Here is a 27,762-nt window from a genome sequence, read left to right as displayed (position 1 = left end):
TTATTTATTTGTTATGTACATTAACTGTCTGTGATATTTGATATGTATATATCAGCCTGGAAGTAGACCTTGTGGTCAAAACACGTGTCAGCTATTTTCCCTTTAATTAAAATATTCCATTCATCTAAACCTTATGTGTATGCCGGGTGGGGTTGTGAATCCGTTGTACTTATAATCCTTGTTGGTTACCCTGGGCATAGTGTCCAAATCATCACAACCGCTTTTGCATCTTCATTAGAGAAACAACCAATTGTCATCCTTGAATTAGAGGGTTCATATTTACATAGCTCAAGTTATAGCATTGACAAGCATTTATGGTTCCAGTCTTATGCCATACAATTATTGTTGTGATACAGTACAGGGTTGCAAGGGCAACTACAGGATTGCAATCAGGTCAGAGCATTCTTAGCCACCTGTGATACAGTCAGAGTATCTGTAGTGGAGAGGCGGTGTAGGGTCGATACTGTAAAGGGCACAGGGTAGGAGTGTGAGGTTGGAAGCCTGAGTTAACCTGCAATAGGACAGATACACGTTACAGATTACTGTTTCAGATTACAGCTACAGATTACAGTTACAGATTAAATTTCAGTTACAATATGGCAGATGCCGGTCCACTAACCAGGCAAGAGGAGGGGGCAGATCTGTCATATGAATTGGGGTTGATTACAGTGCGGGAGAGGTTGAGGAGCATGGTGGACAATTGGGGTGTGGTCCCCCAGTCGGTAGAAAGGAATAAGGTGGTGGGGTCGCCCAGCAACAGCAGTTACAAAGGGAACCACAGCGAAGGGATAGGGGAGATAGTGCTGAACTACATGTGAAGCACAAAGATATCACAAAGGGGATGAAGATAGGCAGGGATCAGAGAGCCTGAGATTTTGCAGTAACGAGGGCCACAATATGGCGGCTGTTGCCAGACGAGATAATGAGGGTGGTGGAAGGGGAAGTGGATGTGGAGGAAAAGTTAAGGTCCACCTAGGGGTTGGCATACATTCTGAATGTAGCTATTGACACAAGGCTGACAGTGAGAAAAGCAGTGCCGGTGAAGGAGTGCCTGGAGTGGGAGGAGGGAGAACACACAGAGGGGCAGGATTGTGAGGTGCTAGCACCTGTGCATGTAGGGGTTGGGGTGGATGACGCAGAACGCTACGGGAGTGGCTCTACGTATTTCCGAGAAAGAGGAGGAAGAGGGAGGAGACACTGGCTGGCTAGGTACTGGGGAGGCACCTGTGTGCAACAGAGGGGAGGGAGGACATTTTAGAAAAAAGGGATGCAATGATAGATTTGCCAAATAGGGGTCTGCAGGGAGAGGGAGGTAGGTTACTGATAGTCCCAATGGTTGCGGTGAGGGCAGCTACTAGGAGTACCACCCACATTCTGACACACACGAACGGGGTCCTGACAACATGGGGGGAGACATGCACGGACAAAGGGGCAAGAAATAAAATGGATTTCAGAAGGACGGGTGACTGTGCAGTGTGCACCTTAGGCAGGGCAGTGAACAAAATGCCAGTGGAAGGGGTAGTGTCAGGTGAATGCATGTCATAAATTGTCAAAACCCAACAGGACACTTTCAAGGCATGTGCACCAGAGAAGGACATTGACAGGCCTACATATAAAGAAGGTGGTCAGTGGCAGCATGACTCAATTGTGTTTGGGGGGGAAAGAGCACAGTATGGTGAATTACAATCAGTGGTGTTGGCTCTAAGAAGAAAGAAAATAGTTCCAACTGAGCGAGAGTGGCCCATGACACCTGACAATGACCTACAGCCACAGCTAATGGCATCCATAGAAGATAAGAAGTGGCATGTGGCGGAGGGCCCACAGCTTGAAGTGATGAAGATTATCCTACAGAAAAGCAAGCAGGTGGCTCAAAGGAAATGTGAGAGGCTCCTTGCCGATAGGAAAGGGCAGGATGAAAACATTATGCAATATATCAATGCAGAGAAAGAGCAAGACAATTTGGGCCTCATTATAAGTTTGCCGGTCCGAGAACTACGGTACCGGTAAACTTGACAGTACCAGTCCCGGACCTGCAAACTACGAGATGAGCTCGCGGGTGCCTTTCTGACAGGCAGGTTGGACCTGGCGGGCAGAAAGGCACCCGTGAGCACAGCATGTCGGATGCACCGGCACAGTTATGAATGGTGCCGGTGCATCCAACCTCCCCCTTCCCATTCAGCCCTATGGGGGCGAATGGGAATGGGCAGCATCTTTTTTCCGGAGCCCACAAATGGGCAATTACCGGGTCCGGCAGGGCCGTAATGACCCGGTAATTGCCCATTCTCGTGTGCCAGAAAATAAATGACACCGACGGCCGCCATGCCTGCATTACAGGCACGGCTACCGCTGATGTCATAATGAGGCCCAATGAGTATCAGTTCCCGACAGAGATGGCCTGTTGGCCCATGGTAAAATAAGGCTGGCAGGAGCACGTGCACATGTATGTGACTCATTGGAAGAAAAAACAGAAAGAGGAGCCAAAGAAGGAGCAGTTCAAGCAGATGGATGTGAAAGGCACACAGTGGGAAGACTGCCTGTCGTTTGTCCTCCATGGACTACTGAAAGAGCAGTCAGCGAACAGGTATTCACCATGCAAGATGCTATTGGAGAGAAATATGACAAGCACTGACAAGTGGTTGCTGACACTGACTGTGGGTGCACCTAGGGACTTGGAGTTACTAGATGCTGACTATATGATGGAAAGCAAGAGAATCATTGACTGACTTGGACAGTGCACACAAACATGACAGACACATGGAGGAGATGGTGCTGGATGTCAGGGTGACAGGGATGATCAGAGCTAGAAAGAGAGGGGCATGTAGTTATGACCATTTCTGTTGTTTTAGACTTACCCTGGATAATGAAGGATGATAGTGGGGGTGTTTACGCTAAACAATACAGTGTATGAATTGCTTTAGATGAGTTAAGACATACATCAGTTGTCTTAGTTTGATAATGTTATTTATTTTGTTTCCTTCCTTATTGAGTTTGTATGTATTAGAATAGTTTTATTGGAGTGGGTTTTATGTAGAAGTAGTGCAAGGCTTTGGTTAGCGATTCATAGATAAAATGAGAAGAGAGGGACAAAAACTGGGCACATGTTACCTTTCTGATTCTGCACTTTCTTTTGGTTTCTTTGAGATTCATCGGATTGAAAGGGACTGGCCTACAGACTTGCCAAAGAGACTGGCCTAAGAGCTGAACACCCATGCCAAGCGATGTCGCAGAGCTACGGAATGCTGTGATGGCTCAGACTGAATAGCCCCTCCTGAGAAGTACACAGTGATGAAGCTGCTGGCTCAAATCTCAGGGCTGCCAGAGACTGACTCGCAGAAACAGCCTGCAGTTGCGAAATGTACTTGCTTCCCCCTGTTCGGTGAAATGACCTGTTTGTTATCATACGTGCATTATACGTGCTGGTTTATGGGTGGGGCAGAGAAGAATGCAGCCCTCCTATGCACCGGTGTGTTGGTTTCCATCACAGCCCCTTTCTCTCTACTTCTGCTCTCCTGTGTATGATATGTGTCCAAGTGCTGAGTGTCTGCTGTGCCTGAGGTGGCGTGGGGGAGCTGGATGAGCACTGGTATGGTGGGGATCAGAACGAGCCTGTAACAATAACTTCATCCAGTGCCAACTTGTAATCGGTCGGTTGGTAAACATGGCTATTTCAAATACTGTCTTTTTTCATAGCTACCACCAAACGTATAATGAGGGTGTTCAAGCCAGGATTAGCTTTAAGATTCCTTTCATCTGAAATAAGTTTCATTAACTAACAATGAATAATGTTTAATTGATAAAAGGCTATTATTTTAGTATGTTTATTTAGTTGTGATGAAATTACTTCTGCTCTGCAGTAGTACAGTGCTGAGTAGTGGCTAAAAGCCTTGTCAGCCACACATTACTACTAAACCAGTGGCAATCCCAATCATAAAGGTGAAAGAGGCACAGTCCAAAGGGAATATACCACCTTCACCTCTCTTGGTAGTGCAGGCTGATGGCAGGCTATATTTTCAGGTGGGTGTGAGCTGAAGACACCAGCCTGGTGCTGTGAGAAATGATCCACAACCACAGTGCCCAGTAACTAATGACACTCCATAACCTCACTCACTGGAGTTTTCTGTACTTCCCACAGGGTCCCCCACATGGAACACCTGATCAAGTCTGTCCCCGGTTTTACAGACCCTGTTTAGTCAGTCTCTGCCACGTCGGCAATAATATCTGTTACCCTATGACCCTGGAACATTTACTGTTCAATTGAAATTACATGCTAATTAAGGAGCCTTTGAAACTCAGCTGACTTACCAGTGCAGGAGATCGACTGAACCTTTAGCCTGCACCCGAGCAACAACTGTTAAATCTATAGTTCATAGGCACTTTGCTCTACCTTTATTCAATACAAAGCACTTCTGTATTCTAGCACATGTGCCGATGAAGTAACAATCGGTACCTGTACATTAGAATGCACACTACCAGTGTCAATGAAATAATAATTGATACTTACCCTTAATTCTGTATACTATGTCATGTTTTTTGTCATTGTATTTTTTATGATGTCACTGCAAGTTGTTAAATTTCATTTGTATGTTTCAATTTTTAGTATGTCTCATTTGTTTATTACATGTCTCATATGATTAGAAAATAAATAATTGTTTCCTAACGCTTCAATATACAAACACAGTGAGTGGTTATTACTTTCAGATTCATTCCTTGGATCTCTTACTTATGAGACCAATCTTTGAAAATGTTCTGGACAGACCTAAAACTCTGTATCTGTCCCCTTCAATATCTGGTTTTGCTTGAAATCTTTACTAGCAAGGGTAAAAATAATCGTTTACATGTTCTTCCCCTCAACCCAGTACCCTTCCTACATTAGTCCGTTCCCTATTAACCTTTGGGTTTCTTTGTTACCAATTTAGGCAACCTTGTTGCTTAGGGTTTATCAAAAACACACATAGTACATAGGTATTTATTACAATTAATGTAAGTCCAATATTTTGTCTTTCTCTCCCAAGACCATTGCTTCTCGGTACTCGATCAGTTTGGGCTGCTGGGCATCTGGATCAACACAGCAGATCTAGTCATTTTACCATTGATTTATCTCCACAACTGGGCATGGCAGAGAATCAAACTTTAAGCTTTACAGATCAACGGATTCAAGACACCATTTCGGGCCCTTCCTTCTTCGACCCCTCAGGCACCAATCCCCCGTCAGGGAGAACTAACACAGGAGATAGTATTTTACGCCTCAAAAAGAAGTGTTTTAGCACAGAACTACACGCACACTTTCTAAGGGAATATCTGAAAGCTAATATCATCCCTAGTGGTTTAGTCGTAAGAAATACTCCATGCCTCTTCCTAGACGATAAAGAATATGTAACAAATTTTAGCTACGTTGCAACTAAGTGCAGTCGTGACTTGATGGTTTTAACCATCACCACAGCACAGCGGATCAGTAACCAGATTCAAAAGGATCTGGATCTGGAAGAGGCTAGTTTCATCACTAACACTGCCATTACCAATGCTAAAAATCAACTTTCAGATCTCAACAAACTATTTGACGACTTTAAATCTGCAACATTAATTAGAAAGACAAATAAACTTCAAAAAGATATTAAAGACTTCCAACTCGAAGTAGTCTATCCGTACATTTCTGACAATTACATTACCAACCTCAACCAGGGGACTGCCCCAGGCAACCTGAGCACACGAGCACAGAGAAATCGCTGTAGGGTTGTCACGTTTTCTGGTTCAAGCAGTGGGTCATCTTCTGACGATCAATCTAGGCAGCAACAGGGTGCACCATCAGCCAATTTCGCTTATCCCCTCCTCCATTCTTTCCTTTTTTAGGCGGTGGAGGCTTTGGCAACCCCCAATGGGGTCAACCACAGTGGAATGTTCACACTCGCGGAGGCAGAACAAATCCACGATCGCGACGACGTACAACTCCCATTTTCAACTGAGCTAAAATTGAACTCTCAGAGGCTGAACTGTCTGTATTATCCAAAGGATAGAAATGGAGGTGCGCACCTTTCTCCACAAAGTGAGATTGCAAACCTTTTTTCAGGAACATGCCTTAGAAACAGATGCTAATGAAGATGATACAGGTTTACACCTACCTTCCACATTCACCCCTTCAGACAACCAAGTATCCACTGAACTTCTCACCTTTGAAAGATGTATCCTACAGGATTTGGTCCATCTAAGAATTAAAACCATGAAAACCAAGCACAATCTCAGTATAGCAGAAAAACGAGCATTGACATCGCTCCAAAATAATAAGAAAATCATCATTAAAACCTCTGACAAAGGAGGAGGTCTAGTTATAATGACTGGCAAACAATACAAGGACATGGTATTGATGATATTCAACGGCTGAGAAAGCTATAGCATCCTCCGTAAAGATCCCACCAAAGACCTCTGCCAAGAAATTAGTAATGAAGCTAGCTATGCATTAGAACGAGATTGGATTTCTAAAAAAGAAGCTGAATTTTTGAGCAGACCGTCGGGTAGAACTCCATGCTTCTATGCACTGCCAAAAATACACATACATCCTCTGAACCCACCCGGCCGCCGATCGTGTCGGGGTGTGGATCTATCCTTGAACCATTGTGTAAATGTATTGACTTCTTCTTACAACCTATCAGCACACAAACACCCACGTATTTAAAGGATACCACACACACAATCACTATATTTGAGGATTTCGCTTTTGACCCCACCGTTCAGCTTTCGGTGACAATGGACATTAAGTCCTTGTATACGAACATCCCCCAGGCTGATGCTATTGAATGCACTCGGGAGTGGCTCACTGCAGGCCCCACCCCTCACAAGACCCCGACTAATTTCATACTGGAACTGATGGAAATAGCGCTTTGCGGGAATTTCTTTACATTCAATAACTCCATATACCTGCAGACAAAAGGAACCGCGACGGGTGCTGCATTTGACCCCAGCTTGGCAATTCTTAACATGGCCAAGTTCGAAAATGAGCATGTTTTTTCAAACCGCAATCACTGGCAGGCCCAGATCAGCCATTGGCACTGATACATCGATGATGTACTCTTTATCTGGACTGGTACAGAGATACAATTGCGCGGCTTTTGGACTTGGCTCAATACATGTAACCTAGACATACAGTTTACTATAGACCATAGTAGTTCCGAAATCAACTTCTTGGATCTAATCATCAGACACAAAGATGGCCAACTAGAATGTTATCTATATCGCAAACCTATGGACAGAAACACACTTCTGCATTATGCTAGTAATCAGCAGGCGCATACCAAAGATAATTTTCCCTACAGACAATTTCTTCGTATACGCAGAAATTGCACTTCTGTCGCAGACGAAAAGCGCCACTCAGAGGCTTATCCACCCGCCTGAGAACTAGAGGGTACCCGAAAAGACAATTGGTACAAGCTAAAAAACAAGCTCAGAACACCAATCGGGATACCCTCCTCCAACCGGAACGGGAGGCTACCCCAGCCGCAGAAAATCGCATGACATGTGCTGTTACCTTTGGCACTCATACCTCACAAATAAAGAAAATTATCAATAAACATTGGCACATAGCCCTTTTGAACCTACCGGACGAACAGCCTCTGAGGTTCGCATATAAAAATGCTAAGAATATTAGAGAACATCTGGTGCACTCACTCTACCAACCCGACACAGTGGCTCCCGTACTCTCCGCCCTCTACAAGGTCATCACCCTTGCGGGAACTGTGTCGCCTGTCAGTTCACCAAAAAGATGAAAACCTTTCGTATTGGTGGACGCCAATGGACCCTCAGGGGCCTCACTAATTGCAAAAGCCAGAATGCTATCTACTGCATTGAATGCCCATGTGGCCTTCGATATATAGGTCAAACCACCAGGTCAGTCAACATTCGAATCTCAGAACACTGATCCAAAATCAGATGTAAAAATGTAACAGCACCCCTAGTGCAACACTACCTGGCATTCAACCACACCGCCAACGACATCTTTTGGTGGGTGGTGGAAAAAAATGAAGGGTGGCCCTGATATCCAACACAGACTCCTCAGAAAGGAATCAAGGTGGATTCATCGCCTTGATACTTACCACCATGGTCTAAATGAGATTTTTCAGCCCCTAATCTAGTCTACACGTTTATGAGGGCGTCCGTACACACCAACCCCTTAGCATACCCCAACCAGCTGCTTTACACTGAGCACCCTGGCAGGCCCCCACATTATTTGACACATCGGCACCAAGCCTCACTATTTTGGGATTTATGCCTCCAGTTCAGTGACCAACAGACGCAACCACGCCCCCTGATGTTTGCTAACACAAAAGTACAAACAGCGCACACTCCCTGACTGTCAAAGCCGGACTGAGTTTTGCTCAGCCACAAGCACGCAGTACACACACAAGGCCATATCTAGCCAACCATCTCGTGCCTCTTCCCATTATTTTTTATTTTTTTTATTTGTACTTCTCAAACCGACCTGCTCCTGAGTTTACACAGGCACGGGCTCCATGGTTCTTCACAACTCGCACTGTGGACATTCTTCTACCAAGTATACCACGGGTCCCCATGGTAACGTAGGCACCACAACAGCCTTGAGAGTGCACACGTGCACTGACAGACGGCCGTCCCGCCTACCAGTGCAGGATTGGTCCCCGTGTCACCCCCAGCAGAACCACGCATGCGCGGTCTCTATGTACGATGGACCATAAACAACTGCTGAAGCCGCCCGCGTGCTCAGTCTTTTCACAGACGCGCACACCATCAAGAATACCCTTCACGAGAGGCACTCACGAGCGCATACGCCAGGTAAACCCAACCCGTACACTGGAACAGCTGTGTTTCTTGGACATAATGTCCTGTATTGGGCCGCAACTGTGAAGCGGATCCTTCCTTTCGCTGGCCTCATTTATTTGTCATTCAAGATAACAGATTTCATGTGCGGATGCGAGCAGCACCCACTGATATGTGGCACGCTTTCATCCACACTTGCACTTATTTGCATGCTTACCCTGCAACTAATGGTGTTTTGTTCTCGTTTCACCTAGCTCGCCATTTATGATGAGGTAATACTACCAGGGTATTTGTCCTGCTTCTACAGCCACAGATGCCGACCCTGATCTCTCTAGCCAATAGTCCTCCGTTTGGGAACGCTATCCCATTTCACACATTGCTGTAACTCACGTTTGATTTATCTCTCCTTTTGAACCACCAGTCCCCTAATAATTTGGCCCTCTTCTGCTCCCATGTTGTCCCCTCTTTGATTCCTCCAGGAGCCAATACCCGGCACCCACTATGACTTCTGGAGAACAGCATTTGGAGCGAGCCACCACACGACACAGCAGGCACACTTATCCAGCCAGCAGGTACTAATTAGTTATGACTTCCTTCTGCCTGCCTGTTGTCTTGCATACAAATAAGCACTACTGTAAACACCCCCTCCTATTGGGTGTTTCTGGTTAACGGGTCTCCGGCAGCACTTCCCATAATTTTGCATTCTTTTCCCCATACAGAATTCTTTGTGCTTCAAATAACCGTCCGGGTTCCCACCACTTCTCTGGGACCCGCGTGATGATCCATGCTGTCCAGCATCAAGCCTCTTAGTGACCGACAACCGAGCACTTGGGATACATAGCAGCGGCAGGTAAGACACCTGGTGCTACGAGAATTGATCCACAACCACAGTGCCCAGTAACTAATGGCACACCATAACCTCACTCACTGGAGTTTTCTGTACTTCGCACAGGGTCCCCCACATGGAGCCCTGATGAAGGTGGACATGGTTTACTTCAATACCGCCGAAACGTGAAGCAAACTGGGAACACCTGATCAAGTCTGTGCCCGGTTTTACAGACCATATTTAGTCAGTATCTGCCACGTCGGCAAAGATATCTTTTATCCTATGACCCTGGAACATTTACTGTTCAATTGAAATGACTTCCTCATAGAACATTCACTGTTCAATTGAAATTACATTCTAATTAAGGAGCCTTTGAAACTCAGCTGATTTACCAGTGCAGGAGATCCACTGAACCTTTAGCCTGCACCCGAGCCACAATTGCTAAATCTATAGTGCGAGTTCATAGGCACTTTGCTCTTCCTTTATTCAATACAAAGCACTTCTGTATTCTAGCACATGTGCCGATGAAGTAAATATAATGAAGAAAGGAAGAAATAATAATTGATACTTACACTTAATTTTGTATACTATGTCATGGTTTTTTCGTATTTTTTATGATGTCACTGCAAGTTGTTAATTTTCATTTGTACGTTTCAATTTTTAGAATGTCTCATTCGTTTATTACCTGTCTCATATGATTGAAAATAAATAATGGTTTCCTAACACTTCAATATACCAACACAGTGAGTGGTTATTACTTTCAGATTCATTCCTTGGATCTCTTACTTATGAGACCAATCTTTGAAAATTTTCTGGACAGACCTAAAACTCTGTATCTGTCCCCCTCAATATCTGGTTTTGCTTAAAATCTTTACTAGCAAGGGTAAAAATAATTGTTTACGCGGGGTGTGAGCTGATAACAGCAGCATCCCAAACAACTTAAATACAATGGTTCCCCAAAATGAAAGTATGTCCAATCAAGGATCTATGAAAAAATAAGAACTTTAATGAAACAATCAATGCCACAAACTAGCACAAAAACACTGCACCCTCCCCCCTGTGAAAGAAACAGAGATGCAGACCTTCCTGTGAAAGGTCATTCTGTTTTGGTCAGCAGGGACGTTCGGGAAAGAGACTTGGTAACAATGTTAATAGATCAAGGATATGTTTGTCTAGAAACAAGGTAGAGTATGGGGCTAAAAAGTCACTATGGTCCCAATAGGTGGACCCGGGGCTCAGGGTATCATCACAGTACCTTTTGGTTTATTGTCTTTGGGTGGCACGATAGCATTTAGCCAGGCTTCTAAGAGCTTCTAGAGGTGGTGATTCGGCGTCAGGCTGTTAAGCTGGAACAGCACGTGGCACGAAGATGCGTGGGACCGGCCGGCGATGTCCGTGAGTGTAGCTCACAAGCAGATCAATGCAGGGATCAGGGCCCAGAACTGTTCCTGGGTTGCTGAGGAGTCCAGTCCATGGTTTCCGGGGGCAACATGGGTCCTTCTGTTCAGCATGGTGATTGCCTGGCACCTGCAAGGGGTCCTTCACATCTGGTGAACAGGGTCTTGGTTCCAGCAGAGGTGAATTGGCCCACGATTGTTTACCACAATGTTCACTGGCATGGTTAGGGGACGGCACCCTCCTTTGCCATGGATGCCTTCTGTTTTCACCTTTATGGCAGAGGACTTTGGAGCTGGCTGTACTCAGAACAGAGGTCCAGTGAATCTGTCTTGTCATTGTAAGAGTCCAAAGCGGAATCAAAGAAGGAGAGGATTTCCACTCCTTAAGTAGGCAGACTTTTAAAGGGAATTGGTCGAAAGTAAGCCTGCTGTAAGGAGTCCAATCCAAGGAGTTGTAACAAGTGCCCATGTTTTTCTGACATCACAAACAGAGAGCCTTGCCTGCAGGATATGGAATGCAGGGAGAGGTAGAGAGCCTAACAGAAACCAAGATGGTGGGAACCCACTCTCAGCCCACCTCTCCATCTTGGCTGCTCTATCTCCCCCGTCCCATGCCTTCTGACTTCAAAGGGACTCCAGTTGTCTGCACCCTTGTGGGAGAGTGGCTTTGTTATGTCAAAGCTGCCTTTGAAGCACTGGTTCTCAGGAAACTTCCAAGGTGAAGTCTTGTTTCCTGGCAGGAAGGTGTTTGCCTTCCTTTGGGGGATAAAAGAGGCAGTATATGGCCATTGTTCAACATGGAAGTTGTCGAGAGAATCAGGCCAGACACCAATACACATCAGTACTGTCATACCTCAGCTCTGCTTACAGAAATGGCACTAGTGTGATAACAAATTGGTGTGGCTGTCTAATTATGGATTCTTAGTAGCCACTATGCTACAACCAGGCCTGGCATCTATTTATAGATGTACACGCCACCAGCCTCCCTCAAGTTATTCTATGCTTGGAAAATAAACCAATCTCTTTCAGCACTATCTGACTATAAAAAAGCCTCCAATACATACAAAACAGCTATAATAGAAGCTAAGAAGTCGCACCTTGATGCTAGAATCTCTCATGCATCCTCGAATTCTAGGGAGTTATTTAAAATTCTAAAAGAGCAAGAGATTACACCAGAACCCATAGCCTACACAATCATCAAAGATGATAAATGGTGCTTTTATATTCAGAATGCCATGTTAAAGAAACTAGATGGTATCCGGGAAGGCATGGCCACTAAAAAGAGTGTCGTTGACACATGTGGTACTCTTAGTGATGACAATAAATTAATCAGGAATTCAGATATTCCCACTCTCGATACCCCCATTTCCGAAGGATGAATTAGCCTCCATTATCACTGAACTTAAAGCTACCAACTGTACAGGGAATCCTTGTGCCTCTACTATTATTAAAGCTTGTCCTCCCTCACTGGTGCACGCCATATGCAAATTTGTTAACTCGTCTTTCCTTAATGGCATTGTTCCAGACGAGATGAAACAAGCATGGGTAACACCTCTTTTAAAAAAGCCTAACCTGGATCAGAATGTCCCTACTAATTACAGGACAATAACTAATGCCCCTTTTCTGTTAAAAATATTGAACCGGGTTGCATATTCTCAAATTGCTCAACACCTCAATTTGTACCCTATCCTTAAGCCTTTTCCATCGGGTTTCAGACAAGGTTTTGGTACTGAGACCTCATTATTGGACCTTAAATCTCAACTTCTTAAGAGATTGGACAACCAGCAGATTTCACTGCTTATCTCCTTTGATCAATCGGCAGCATTCGACCTGGTCGATCATTCCATTCTGGCTGACAGGCTTATGTCTGTAGCCAATTGTTCCCAGGCCGCTACCAAATGGCTGCTTTCTTTCCTTTCTAATAGAATTAGCATGGTGTGCGCTAATGAGGCAAAGGCACCTGCTATTCAGGTACTTTTTGGAGTTCTGCAAGGAGCCAGCCTATCACCTTGTATTTATAACATCTTTATGGCTCCCTTTTTCGCTAATCTCGTTCAAGAGGGTATACTCTTTTCCAACTATGCAGATGACACAAAATGTGTCATCCCTCTCACTGGTCAGCATGACCTGGATGAAAGCGAACTCAATCGTATATTTTCCATCATTGAACACTGAATGATGCAAAATAACCTCGCACTCAACCGGGGAAAGACCAAACTTATTGTAGTGGGCTCTGAGGGCATCCTAGCTAAAGTTGACCCAGCCTATAAGCACTTTCAGCTGGGGGATGTTCAAATCCCCACCCTCCCTAAAGTCAAAATCTTGGGAGTGGTCCTGGATCAGTCGCTTAATATGAAGCCCTACGTAGCCAGCACAGTTCCATCAGCCTCTATTATATCAAATTGCTGGCTCACCTGAGACCGTTCATCTCCAAACAGAACGCTGAGTCGATTGCTCGAGCCATCATGGGAGCCAAATTACATTATTGTTGCAGCCTGCTGGCAGGTTCCAGCAAATCCACCATTAGCGGACTCCAGGTAGTCCAGAACGGAGCGGTGAGAGTTGTAGCTGGCCTGTTTTATCAGTCCCATTTGTGTCCGAAGCACGTCGAGCTCTGCACTGGTTCCCAGTGGAGGCCTGTATCTTCTTCACACTTTTGGTCATCACCTTCAAATGCCTCACGGGAACCATGCCCCCATACCTTCAAAGGTACATAGGAAAAAAACCTTGCCATAGAAATCTGCGCTCTAATAACCACTATCTCCTTCACCAGCCTAGATCTAAAACCAAGAAAGCGCAACTCGGTGCCTTTACAGCCCCCATGCTTTGCAATGCTCTGCCTAGCCATCTGAGAGGCTTATCAGTTTTGAGCAATTTCAAGAAGGAACTAAAAACCTTCCTTTTTAATTAGTACTCTCCTCTACTACTCTTCTCCCTGTCCCCTCAGTGCTCTCAGGACAGTTTCTGCTTGTTTTTTGTTTTGTCCGTCTTTGCGCCCTCACACCCATGGGTCTATGGCTGCGCATTACAAATGTAAAAAAGTAAAGTAAAGGCATACTATTATTATTTAATTTGGAAACAGAGGTGCAGAAGATTGAAAAGCCACTCCTGCCTGCATGAACTTTGTTTTGCAGCAGCTGCCAGGAATGCACCGAGGGAAACTGTAAAGCAAAGGCACTCAAGCACACTATGATTTTGGCATGGAACATTTATGAAAGGTAGGTCTGAATAGTAGATCGCTCCCTTTCATAACAGAATTAACCACATCATTTTACATTAATGAAAATTAAAAAAGCTTGGTCTGTCCCACCTGCACTTGATGGCCCTTCTGTCACAGTCATGCACTGCTGGAGTTTATGACAAAATTATGGAAATCCATTTGCAGGCTATCACTTATTTTAAAACACAAAGCCAGATTTAACTTGCATCGGCAGGAAAGTTCTTAAAATATTTTTTGGCAACACATTGCAAATTGCATATTGCTGTGTTATTTAACGGGAAGATCTTTTTCATCTGAGCACGAAAGAGGCCAATCATTAAAGGAAATATTAGTATGGGCAGACACTGTCAGTTAATGCCTGCAATAATCTCATTTGCCATTTGTGGTCAGAAGACGTAAAGTACCGTCACAGTTGCTTCCGTTGCATAATGACGAAAATGCCCCAGTACTGCCACTTTGTGCATCATATGCCTGGGATAGTCACAATATGCATAGATTAGATTCCTGGTAGCAGGTGCGGCCGTCATTTGCCAAGTGTAGCCATTTACTGGGAAATAAACCTGGTTTATTGGTCTCATGTGCCCATCAGAGTAAGCATATGTAATGTGCAGCTTCACATGTCCACGCGTCCAAATACCAAACATAGTTAATGTTAATGTTAAAGGTATTTGTACCGCACACCGTCACCAACGGAATTGGTCCCCAGGCGCTCGGGCGGATCTGCAAACAAGAAGGTGGGGTGAGGTTAGTAGGGTGAAGAGGGAGTAGGAAAGTGAGACAGGTGATGTCCGGTTGGCAGCTGCAGTTTGATTTTCACCGTACGCTGAGCTTGGTTGTGAATATCAGATTAATGTGAGTCCTCGTGTGATGTTGGTGCGACGTATGTGTTGTTTGTTTGTTGTTGCGGTGTGGTGAAGAGCATGTGGTTTGCTGTGCGAGCAGGTGGTTGTGTGGATTTTTGTGTGAGTTAAGTATGCAGAAATTTGAGCATACAATATGCCAATCGGCATTTAGGTGCTACTTTACCCTGTACTCCTGCAGAACAGAAGTAAGTTCATGCCGGCCAGAAAGCACAGTCGGTAGGTCATAGCACAGCGAGCTAAGTGCTGGCGTCTGATATCCCAGCACAGCCTGCTGTGGGAGGCTTGAATCCCGGCATGGTCAGCTCAGCCTTTCATCCTTCTGAGGTCGAAATATTCAGAACCACTATATGGTATAATAATGTCTTATGTTATTTAGCTGATACCTATGAGTGTGTAGCGCTATATAAGAAATACATCATTATTATTAATCAGCCGCAGTTGATTGCATTTCAGTCTCCCATGTTAAATTTCTGCCATTATTTTCAAGGGCATCCGCAAATGCCCTTGTAATGCCATCTAGTGCCAGTGAATGCCTCAAAAGCACAGGCTCACATATGCATGTGCTGCCTTTCAGCAGTGGCTCCAGCCAAAAGGATCACCCTCCCACAGGCCTGGATGCCAGGCACACTCTGCCAGATCACCTTTGCACATAATGCCCACCTCTCGTCCACAGCCCCGCGCTGTTTGTGCAGCTGTGGTGCGACTCCTTCACCAGTGAACCTGCATTTCTAGAAAGTATAGCGGATTTCTTCTTCCCGCCCACACCACATCAGCATGACCTGCCGATGAGGTCAGAGTAGGAAGAGAAGTTACCACAAGCTGTCCCTGCCCTAGCCACAAAGCACCTAAGAGAAGGCTTCTTAGCAGGGGTCAAGTCCTAAAAATAAAAGTGGGGGGACTCATCTTGCACAGGACGAATGGCATTTGCCTTTCATAAAACCAACACACAAACAAAACCAAGACAGGATATTTTCTTCTAATAGCGCGTTTGAAAACGTTAAAAGCATGTTTTAAACTCCAAGAACCAATACAAATGTTTTTCCTGGAACTTGCAGTACTGAAGTGGGGCATTTCCCTTTAGTTGTTTTCCATTTTTCGGAGGTTATATAGTGCAGTGGTGAAGTGTCCAGCCTGCAAATCTGACGGCTGCGGCTTTAATTCATACATTCAAAAAGGACATTCAATGTTTCTCGTTTTAGCTGGTGGGACTGAGTCCTCCCGCGTGTACCCTCGACTACAACCTTAGTGGAAGGAAAAGGGATGGAAGCTACCAAAATTAAAAATGGCTCTCATCAGAGCCCAATATGCTTTCACTGCCCCTGTGCTCCTTGTGGCAAGTTGGTACCCCTGCCCCCTGCCCAGGGATGTCATTTGGCGGTCTCCCATGCTACGCCTGAGGTCTGCCTTGCTACCTCTGAAAAAAAAGTATATATATATTTTTTTTGTATTTACGCTGCTGGGCTGTGCCCATGTGGCTCTTTATTTCTGGAGTGGAGGGCTTTCTTGTTCAGGCCTCTTAAAAAAAGCATGGTGTTCCACAAGTGTAACTCTGAGCAGTGTCCCTAAATAAGAAAGAATAAGAATAGCACATGATGTGTCTTTCTGGAATTCTATACGATAATTGCTAGACTCATTAAAGGTTTATTTCAGGCACACTACAGGGGGTGAGTCACTGATTTAGTCTGTTCTTGAACACCTGAACTCAGCCTTTCAACCTTCTGAGGTCGATAAATGAGTACCAACACAGGTTGGGTGATAGTGCATGTATATTTGTTCTATATAAAGCGCTTATGCTTAGGCACTTTATAATATATCATCATTTGGCCTTGGAAGTCTGCTTGCATTCACAGTAATTTGGTGATATGGGCCTGTACACACTGATCTTAACGATACATATGGCGATCCATTCTTGTATGTAATGTTTATCACATTATAGTGATATCATAACCATTTTTTTCATAGTGTACTTAGGAACAATAATATGCGATGCTACTTCCTTTTTGTCAAGGGGTGAAAGGTTGTGTTCCTTCACTTCCCGTGATGTCACTTTGGGGTGGTGGTCAAATGACAACACTTCCTGTGATATCGGAAGTCAAAGATCATGTGATGTCACTTCCGCTACCCCAGGCATTTTGGTGAAATGACTCCCTGCCCCCCCAAATTACGTCCATGTCGTTTACCATTTACCTCTTGGTAATTATCACTGCTTGGGCATTGCAGCGGCCACAGGCTTTAAACCTCATCTGTCATTTTGAAGTCAGTCGAAAGTGGGAATCAAGGCGTACAGTTCTGCAGCTCTGTGATGGTTCCGCTCCCGCTCTCCCCGCTCTCTCGTGGTATCCCCAAAGCAGGGCGAGGGTGTTTACTTTCTAACCGCAAAACGGTGCCGGAAATCGAGCTGGGCCCACACGTGTCACCAGCAGCGAGAGTGATCGCGACTGGTGGACCTGTTTCCTGCCAGAGGTTGCTGTGCCCGTGCTGCATTGGCCAGGACTCTTTGTTCAGGTGGCAGGAAGCAGCTCGATTTCATCACAGAGTAAGACTTTAGGCTGCGCGTTGTGATCCACGTGCACTATTGTTGACATAAAAGGTACTGGGGAAATCCGAGTGGCCCTTAGGAATTCCCCATATACCATCTCCAGGTGCTCTTCACATAGTGGGTGGCCACGCCCGTTCCCCAGAACCCCTCTACGCCCCAAATCCACGCCCATTCCCCAGGACCCGTCTACACCCCAACCAATGAATGTTAAATGTGACTTTATTCCTTTGGGACATATGGAAGGAGGGTCCTCAGACGGCGCACCTCACTACATGGCCATCCCCGATGTCTTCCCTCTGGGGGCACCCCCTCAACCTGGGTAGCAAAGGGTTCAGGTCCACCCAAGTCTGGTCGGACAAAGGTCTGGAATGGGCGGGACAGCTGTTCAGGGAGGGCGAATTCCTGCCCTATGAAGAATTGAGGGACGCACTCGGCCAGGGATCCCTGTCTATCTTTGAGTACCTCCGTTTGAAGGGTATTTTATGTGACCAATCATGGGGCTCCAGTCTGAGTAGACAGCTAACTCCCTTTGAAAAGCTCATAGATGCAGCAACCTCAAGGAAAGGGGCGGTTTCCAGCATGTATAAAATTCTCAATACATACGACCTCCAGGGAAGGAGAACCTTCCGCAAGTTCTGGGAGGATCTGGCGGGAGAGGAGATTTCAGAGGACTCCTGGTCGAGAATATTCAAAATCGCCTTCCATGGGAACCTCTTCACGGCCGATATGGAACACAATTTCAAGGTGCTGCAGGGGTGGCATAGGGACCCAGTGAAATTGTCCAAGATGTTCTCGGGGATGTCCCCACTGTGTCCGAGGGGATGCGGGCAAACAGGCTCCAGGAGTCATATGTGGTGGCACTGCCCCAAGGCACAGGTTTACTGGGGGCTGGTGAGGGGCTGGATGGCGGAAGTGATAGAGGAACTCTTACCTCTCAATCCTCTGACGATGCTGTTGGGCCTCCCCCCAGAGGAAGTTGAAGTCCACAGGTACCCGAGGATGTGGGAGATAATGCTGCGGGCGGGCAGAGTGGCCCTCGCACAAAAATGGAAAAGCCCGGAGCCACCCTCCAAGGAAGAGTGGATGAGAAAGGTTAAAAACATGTTTATAATGGATAAACTGACTGCCATGGTGAACAATGACATCAGCGCTTTCCTCACAAACTGGTACGGAATACAACAATCATGGGGTTGGGAGGTCCACTGATCCTTCCGGTGTGAGAACTCGGTCCCAGTGGGGCGACCCAAGCAGAGAGCAGTACTTCAGCAGACAGGGATGCTCAGCACCCGGGGCGGGACGGCATCAGGCCTAACGGTTTATTTATTTATTTAACATTTATAAAGCGCTCACACAGCCCACAGGCATCGAGGCGCCGTTACAGGAATTGTTTGTTTTTCTTAGTTGTGTAATTGTGTTTTTTTTTTTTTTTTGTCTTAGTTACGTATTTATAACGCGCTTAAACACCCAGAGGTTTCTAAGCGCGGACCCGGGAATCGAACCCGTTGTTGCTTCGTGTCGTCTTGCTTCCAAGACGCGCACGCTGCCGCTGAGCTATCCTCCCGGGACGGTGTTAAGGACACCAGCAACATCACACTTGGAAGGAGAACACACTGCGAGTCTCCCGGCACAACAGACTTGGCTTGGGCACAGGACAGGGGGGGTGGGCACAAGTTGGGGTGGTGGGGGTGCGGGGTCGGGGGACATGGGAAAACTGTTTTTTCTGTAAACCTGAATAAAAATTGAAGTTTAAAAAAAAAAAAAAATGTGACTTTATTGTGATATTATATGGGATGGAAGTGTACTTCTGCTACCCTTAGTGCGTACGCCACCTATGTTTTTGGTATTGTTGGTAACTGTAATACCTGTCTATCAAAGCGCTCTGAAACCACTATCTCTGCAATACAGCGCTGTACAAATCACCAAATATCACACATACGGATGCCACTGCAATACATAGGAAGATTACAGTGAACTTTAAATAAGAAGATGTAGAAATGATTGCCTCAGTAACTTTTGTTCTTGTCCATAAACGTTTAATAGATTAGGCAAATGACTGATCTGGCCGAATGTAAACATTCATGCCAAATTTGCTAAAGTTTCATCTGTGTTTTAATGCCAAAAATAAATGCTGAAAAACATATATACATACATAGAGATTTCATAGGGGCTGGAAAGGCTCTTTTTAGCCCACAACATCTCAAAATGGACCACTTTGATTTTTGAGATATTTGGAACACATTAGGCATGTCAGTGCATGTCACCAAACATTTGAAAATCAGATAAGCCCAAGTCATGATATTCCCTTTCTAAGTCCCAAAAGCTTATCAATGTTTCCAGACATGTCTAGTCAGGATGGAGGGACAATCAGAATGAGCAATATCCCACAAAACCACACAATAGTCCACACTTACCTGGTCATGTGCACCAGGGTCGCATGGACACAACACAATGAAAAATATACCTTGAAATAAAGTTGTAATTTAAGTGCTGTAAGCCGAGGTGTAGGAGAGAGGCCTGTTGTGAGTGCTGTATCCGAAGTCCTTTGAGAGAGGCCTTTTGTGAGTACTGTAGCATAGCCCAGGAGAGAGTCCTGTGGTCACTGCTGGCGCCTTTGAAAGAGGCCTTCCATGAATCGTAAAACCAGGGTCCAGGAAGGACTGGTTGCTTTGGCCAATCATTGTAACTTCTCTTATTAGACCATGGTAGCCCGAATTAGATATTATTTTCTCAATTAGTAAAAGAAAGGTAATATTAAAACGAATGGACCTCATTACGACCCATGCAGAATGGAATAGCTCCATGGCTACCGCCAAACTCGTAATGAGGCCCAGTGTCTTTAAAGGTGACCAAGAGTAATGGAGGGTTAGCCTTCCAGAACTGGAGATCATATCGCAGGGATGCGCCAGTGGGGCTGATTAAAAGATTGGTAAACCCAGAGGATACTTCCGATTAGGAAGTAATCACTATGGAATTATTGTTTGTCATGAATTGTGAATGCAGTGTGTATATTGTTCGAATCTCTGTTTCAATGTAAAGAACCCTGGTCTGCTGATTATTTTAGGTGATTATTTTATCTGTTGTTTCTCACCTTTTAATTTAGAATCTATTTGATGTAGTTGAATGTAAGTTTTTTTCTTTCTGCCTTTCTCCTTCTTTTTTATAAAATTTGTTTGGAATGAATGTGTGGATGACATTTTTTTAAATGGATATTTGTTAAAGGTTGGATTACGTTTTAACCAATAAACCCCCCCCCCCCAAAAAAATAATTATTCATATAAAATCATTCCTTGGAATTTTAATAAACTTCTGTGTTTGCCCTGGCATATGGCCGCATGTGAGTTGTAATTCCTTCAAATGATTGGCTATGCCGAAAAGGTATGGAGGGAAAAATTGCGTGATTGGGGCATTTCCTATCACCAACAACCCCCAACACTCACCCCCCCCCCCACACCCCTCTCAGCCTCCTGCTGAAATCTTGGATTTAGGCTATTCGGAATTTGAAGAACAAATGGGTCTCAACAGTATAAGGCTAAATGATTTGGTACTTCTAGATCTATACTTCGGCCCTGTGGCATCCCCTCTCCCTGTCTCAGGAGTTTTGTCGTTACAGGGAAATGTCCCACTTTCTTCCCATAAAAAAGATGTTCTGGGAACGTAAGTCAGCTGATTGATTGACAGGCTTGATTGCCCTGGGAAGAACATTACAGCATCTCTCTGGGACTCCTTGTGTGGGTAGGCGACCCTGTGTCCTATGCACGAGGTTAGTACACCATGGGCCTCATTACGAGTGACCCGGTCCAGAAATAAAGGTGCCGGTAACAACACTGGCACCTTTATTTCTGGACCGGGTCACTCCGAGTCTGCCGGTAGGGGCACTGAACAACTGGCAGGCTTGACCTGTCGGTAGTTCAGGCCCCTACCGCATGTTTTCCACTGAAGCACCGGCACCGTTAACAATGGTGCCGGTGCCCATTCCCGTGGAGTCCTCTGGAACTCCATGGGAATGGGAATTTACCGTACTGCCGCCTGTGATAGCCAGCGTTACCAGCAACCTCGTAATGAGGCCCATGTCTCCCCAGCTGACAGGCTTCTCGGCAATTCAGTCTGCCATAGCAGTGATGGGGGGTCATGGTTAGTGTTCAAATGCATGTGATTAGGCCGAAGCTATGTACAGTTTTATTTTATATTTATTTTATTTATTGGCGTTTTAGCCCACACTAAATTGCAATAGTTGTGGCTTCAAAGTACAAGGCAGAATAGGGGAAGGTTGTTATGGTCATTTGTAGCATTGCAGATCCTGACAAGGGAATTAGACAGAGGATTGCAAAGAGAGGACTCATGGAAGTTGCTGTGGGGCCATGTGATCTTTCTCCATTCCCTTAGGCATTGCCCTCTACCTTCCACTGTTCCTTTCAGTGCATGAATGTGACATTGCTGTCATTATTTCACAATATGGGAGGGGGAGAGTGTGTGGGTTTGGAAAAGTGTGCAGCAAGTTTAGAAGGGTAGTCTGTGGGGTAGGGAGTGCGGCTAGGGGTGAGCTGATCCTGTCACATAGCTAGCAGTTAAGTCTGGGTTTGGCTGTGGGACTCTACATATCTGGGCAAGGTGCTATTGTGCAGGACCCCGGATTCATGGGTCGATCCAGCGAAGCATAGAAAGAATCTAAACTAAAGAGACACCTATCTCTGTGAAATATATATGGGGTAATCAGTAGAGTATTCTATCTGAAAAACGGTACAGAAACTAAGTCAAGGTGCAGAAGTAAGGTCCTGGCACATGGATCCTATAACAACATGAAAAAACAAGAAGGGTTCCCAATATTGGGAACTCCCGTCCCCTGCACACTATCTGTGTCCTGAACAAGCCAAATGGTATTGAGCACATTTCGGTAGCAGTAAATATCATTGCTAAATGTCAATACTAATTAGTAAATGATCATCCAATAATAAGAAAAACTCATTAAGACTTCCAATCCAATGTCGCTCAACTTGTGTCTTAATTTTCAAACAAAAAGCAGCTGAACCCAACATGTTTCGAGAAACAATTCTCTTCTTCAGGGGTGTCGAATATATACAGATTCTGAAAATAATCCTAAAGAGCCATTAAGGATAATGCTCCCTTGAAATTGTTACAATCTAATATACACTTTCAAATACTTCAAAATATTAGGGTAAGCTCGGTCAGTCACCTCTTATCTTCAGTGACTTGATTCAAATGTCGCAAGTAGTACAATATTCCTGATAACAGTCAAGCGGGCACACAAGTGGTGAGGCCCAGAGTAGTTTTGCACGTTTTATGGACATTGAGGGTGTGCTGTTTTCTCTGGTTCTTGAAAACCTATCCTCTTGCCAGGGGCCAGGGGGTATTGGACCTGTACAGTGCCCCCCACTAGTTAAAGATTATGGGCCTCATTACACGTTGTGCGGTAATGGAATACCGGTACCGGTAAAGATTTACCGGTACCGTTAATTACCTAAGCCAATCACGACCCGGACCCACCGCTATCTGCGCACCCGTTAATTACGGTGCCACTAATAGCGGGAAGGCCGTGGGCGCGCGACCCCCAGGCCGGAATTAGCGCCATGGCGCTAATACCAGGCCATCACAAGCCATGCGGACATGGCATTAGCGGCATGTAAAACACCCAAAAACTCCTTACCGGCATGGCGCTAATAACGGCATCGAAAAGCACCCGTTAAGAGACCTGAGCAGTGTACCCATCTACTACAGGTGGACACAATCAGCACAGGTGCATGCAATGGAGACAGGCAGCACAAAGGAGCACACCACACCCCTACCCACACCCCTTCCCACACGAAGATGGTCCCAATAGCAGCAGCATGACATGACAGCCTTGACTACATGATAGCAGTGCAGCACCAACAACAACAGCCCACACCAGAGGTGACCCGTAACAGGTACCCATTCCTCACACCATACAGGTGATGCCAGCGATCCACTGAGGAGGTGGCTCCCAACCCCTGTACGGAACCCACAGAACCAGCAGGAAGAGGACAACAATATTGCACATCCCCGTACCTGCGTCGTGATAGAGCTGGCAGTCAGCCTTCCAATGACAGTGCTCCGCTGCCTAAGCAGCCTGTGTGAGGCACTCCTGTACATCCGTGTCAAAGTGGCAAAGATAACCAAGCCATGTGTAGAGCACCAAAAAATGTGCATATGATGGAATGTGCCAATGCCACCTGAAATTGACATGCAACCACCAGAAGTGCATGATGGGGATGTGGATGAGTACGGGTGGAATGCCCCGGCAGGACATGCAAGAGGCAATGCCAAGAGGGCACACAATGTGCGTCAGCATCTAATTCTGAAATCCCATCAGGCACAAAGGTGAAAAAGCATGGGCGGAGATGGATATTGTTGCCCTGGTGCATGTTTGGAGTACCACAAAGGACCCTGTCCAAGATAAATGACACATACGCAATTATGGAGACCACGCTTGGGTTTCAACTTCAGAACAACTGTGTATTGAACAGAATGTGATAAGAAATGCAACACCCCAAAACACCCAAATGCACCCTTACCCCCCCCAAAACACCCAAATGCACCCTTATCCCCCCCAAAACACCCAAATGCACCCTTACTCCCCTCCCCCCCAAAACACCCAAATGCACCCTTACCCCCTTCCCCCCAAAACACCCAGGTGAGTCTTATGGTGTCTATAATGTTTCCTGCACCACATGTGCCACCTGGTCCTTGGTGGAGCTAAGCATCAGGGCCTCCACCAACATTGGGTTGCTGTGATGCGGGGCGCCTCAGGTTGCGCAGGGAGCGGCGCAGGGGGCTGGTCTGCTGGGAACTCGCTGAGGAGGAGGTTCCCGGTCGATCCTGTGTTGGGGGTTGGTGATGCTGCTCCATGATGTCCCCAATACGTAAAATGGCCTGGCGGAGTTGGCCCATCTCCTGGCATATCCTGTCAGTGCAGGCCTCCATGGCCTCCTTTGTTTGCCCTGCATATTTTTGGAGGTCATCCCTTAGACGGCCTGTCTCGGCCACATGCTGGGCGACCAGCGCAGCCATGTCTTCCTGCCTCCGGCTGATGGTTGCAAGGTCTGCCAGGGTGGTAGGTGCTGCTGGGCTGGACGGTGCGCCCTGGTCCATGCACCCGGCATCCGGTAAGGACAGCTGAGGGCTCCATGCACCTTCTACAGTGAGGGTGTCATGTGCTCCCTGGGTAGCAGATCCGGACGTTGCCCTCGGACTCCCCTCAATGGACCATGTTGGGCTGGGGTCATGAATGAGTTGTAGGACGTCGATTGCGTCCTCCTCGTCAGTGGCCGGTGCGGTGGCTGCTGCCTCCCCAGTGGAGCTGGTGGCTGCGGAGTGCGTGCCCTCCGTGCTCATCTCAGCAGTGATGGGGCACACTTGCGTGGGTTCGGCTACAACAGGAGCCGTGCCCTCAGGCTGTGATGCAATGGTGCTCCTGCTGCCCTTGGCCCTGTGCAGATGGACTGTCCTCCCACTTCCCCTGGAGGTGGTGGCGGTGTCACCCCTCTCATGCATTCTGGCTTTTTTGGCTGCTGGGGGAGTACGTGCTGCTGTGCTTGTGTCTCCAGTGTCTGTCGGTGATCCTGTGGAGGACATAAATAGGGTACATCATTGTTAATGGGTCTAGGTGCCTCATGCAGAATGTTCACGTCATGCTGATCTATGCATTGGGGCCTATTCATCAGTGATTCTTGTCATGGGGATGTCGGGTTGATCATGCATTGATGGGTCAGTATTGCACGTGTATATGGTGATGCATGCATGTATGTGTGTGGCAGGACCAATGGCCTGGTCATCGACACATGTTTGGGGTACCCCCTCACCCTTCACTGTGCATTGTTTGACGTATTTACTCCCCTCCATCAGATGAGATGGCCACACCATGCTCCATGTCTCCGACCCCCTCTATGGCTTCGACTCCGATGGTGGAGGCACATGTCTCCTCCCACTCCTTCATCTTCAGAGGTGATTCTGCGCCTCCTCCTGTGGCCAGTGCAAGGTTGCGGTTGACTGAAAGGATATTCCGCACATGTAGCCGGAGGTCGTCCCACCTCTTGCGGCATTCCTTCACGCTGCGGGTGGTAGTGCCCACCGCACTAACTTTGCGGGCAACTTCGTCCCAGATGGCCTTTTTCTTGATGATCGCCTCCCGGCGCATATCATTGGCGAATACGACCTCCGCATTGGCTGCAAGTGTGCTAGTCAGCATTATGAGCTCCTCTGGTGTGAATTTCTCTTTCCGCTGTCGATCAGAGGATTTTTTCAGGGCCTTTGACATCTTCAGGCAGTCCTGGATGGTTTTTGGTCAGAGTTCTCCGGAAAGATGTCCTGGATGCAGAGGATGGCAATGGATTGTGTTTTTAAAGATGGCCACCGTTCTCTTTCCCGTTCCTGTGCGATGACGCTATTTCCGGTTCCGCTTTTTAACGGTGTCCGCTAATAGCGGTGACCGCTATTAGCATGTTGCGTGAGGGAGGAGGTGCTATCAGCACTGTGGTCGAGGCCGGTAATGGGCATTTTGTGGACTTTTGCGGCATGGCAGTAATGACATTTACGGCATGGCGCTATGCTCGTGTCCGCGTACTCGTAATGGGACGCTATTAGCGGTCTTTTGCGAGGGCAGACACGCTAATAGCGCCATGCCGTAAAATTCCGATTTTTAACGCACAACGTGTAATGAGGCCCTATGTATTGGTCCTATTAGCACGGACACAAAGCTCTGCTGTTCCAAAGACCTCCTTAGTGTGCGGAGCCGGAGCAGGAACACCTCACCAATGATGAAACTGGAAAGCAAATGATGCGAAAGAAGCAGCTTTGGGACTGTTGATTTAAGCCTTTGTGGTGGTGAAGAAGATAATCCAGGGTCTGGGCTAGGACCACTGAGAATGTAAGCAGTGGCATTCCATGAAGGAGGTCATTGCTATGTCGCAATGCCCCAAGTTCAGAACCACCTGCAGCTTGTGCGGAGGAGGCATGGCAGTCTGTATTGGGATGCTTCTGCGCATGCAGTCCTGAGTGAGATGGGGGATGTAGAAGACCTTTTCCCTGTGTAGCCTGTGCAATGTCAGGATTTGCTCATCGTAGAGTTGCCAGGGAGATGGTCTCTCCTTGAAATTAGTGGGTGCCTCCGCACCTTCCTTCACCTCTATCTCCTCTCATTTTCTCTTGAGTCCACCAGTGCTCCCTCAAACAACAGAATGAGGCCATGCACCTGCCACTTCACTGCAGAAGCCCAGTACATGTTACACATGTTTTTGCAGGGTTTCCTTACAGCTTCCTGTGCTTTTGCTTTTATGAACCTTTTTTCAAGTGATTGTCTGCAACTGTTGAACTGGTGACACCTGGCAAACATTGCCAGGTGGTTATGGTAGCATCTCTGTTCTTTAGCTTGCCAATGTGTATTCGGTTTTTTACACAATGTGTGTGTACAATTTTCCACTCATGTACAAAATCTGCATTTATTATGGAAGGTGATTGCTTTTTCCAGTGCTGGATTGGTATGCCCCTTCAGTTTGGGCCCCAATTTTGTCCACTGCATCACATTGCCCTTAGCTGGCAGTCGTTATATTTTGGGAGTATTTTTGGCCGTTATTGCACTGTTTTCAAACTACAATTGAGGAGGAAAAGGCTGTATGGGATTTTTAGGAAACTGCATACGGTCTTTTTCACATTCAGTACCTTCAATGCACTGCCTGCAGATTTAGCCACACCCAGGTTGGTAAACATGGCTATTTTATCTACTGTCTTCTTCATAGCTACCACCAAACGTATAATGAGGGTGTTCAGGCCAGGACTAGCTTTATGATATGATATCATATGGCATTTATAACGCGCCTATACAGAAGTGTTTCAAGGCGCGACGAGGCAAGGGAGGGGAAAACAGTGGAAGACAGACAACAATCCTACTAGGCCAGGTGTCATTCAGATCGCACAAGTGCGAGGGTAGGGAGAAAGGGAAGAGTGCCATGGGAAGGGAAAGGGGAAAGTGCAGTACATGGGAAAGAAGAATAAATATGATAAATAAAACGGCCTGATGGTGGCAAGTGCAAGGTAAGAGCAGACATAAGTGCTGGTAAGGGGACTTTAAGATTTCTTTAATCTGAATGAAGTTTCATTAACTAACA

This window comes from Ambystoma mexicanum, chromosome 9 (assembly GCF_040938575.1).
Source record: "Ambystoma mexicanum isolate Mex_15411 chromosome 9, UKY_AmexF1_1, whole genome shotgun sequence".
Taxonomy (NCBI): domain Eukaryota; kingdom Metazoa; phylum Chordata; class Amphibia; order Caudata; family Ambystomatidae; genus Ambystoma; species Ambystoma mexicanum.
The sequence above is the reverse complement of the archived record's forward strand: the minus strand, read 5'-3'. Positions refer to the sequence as shown.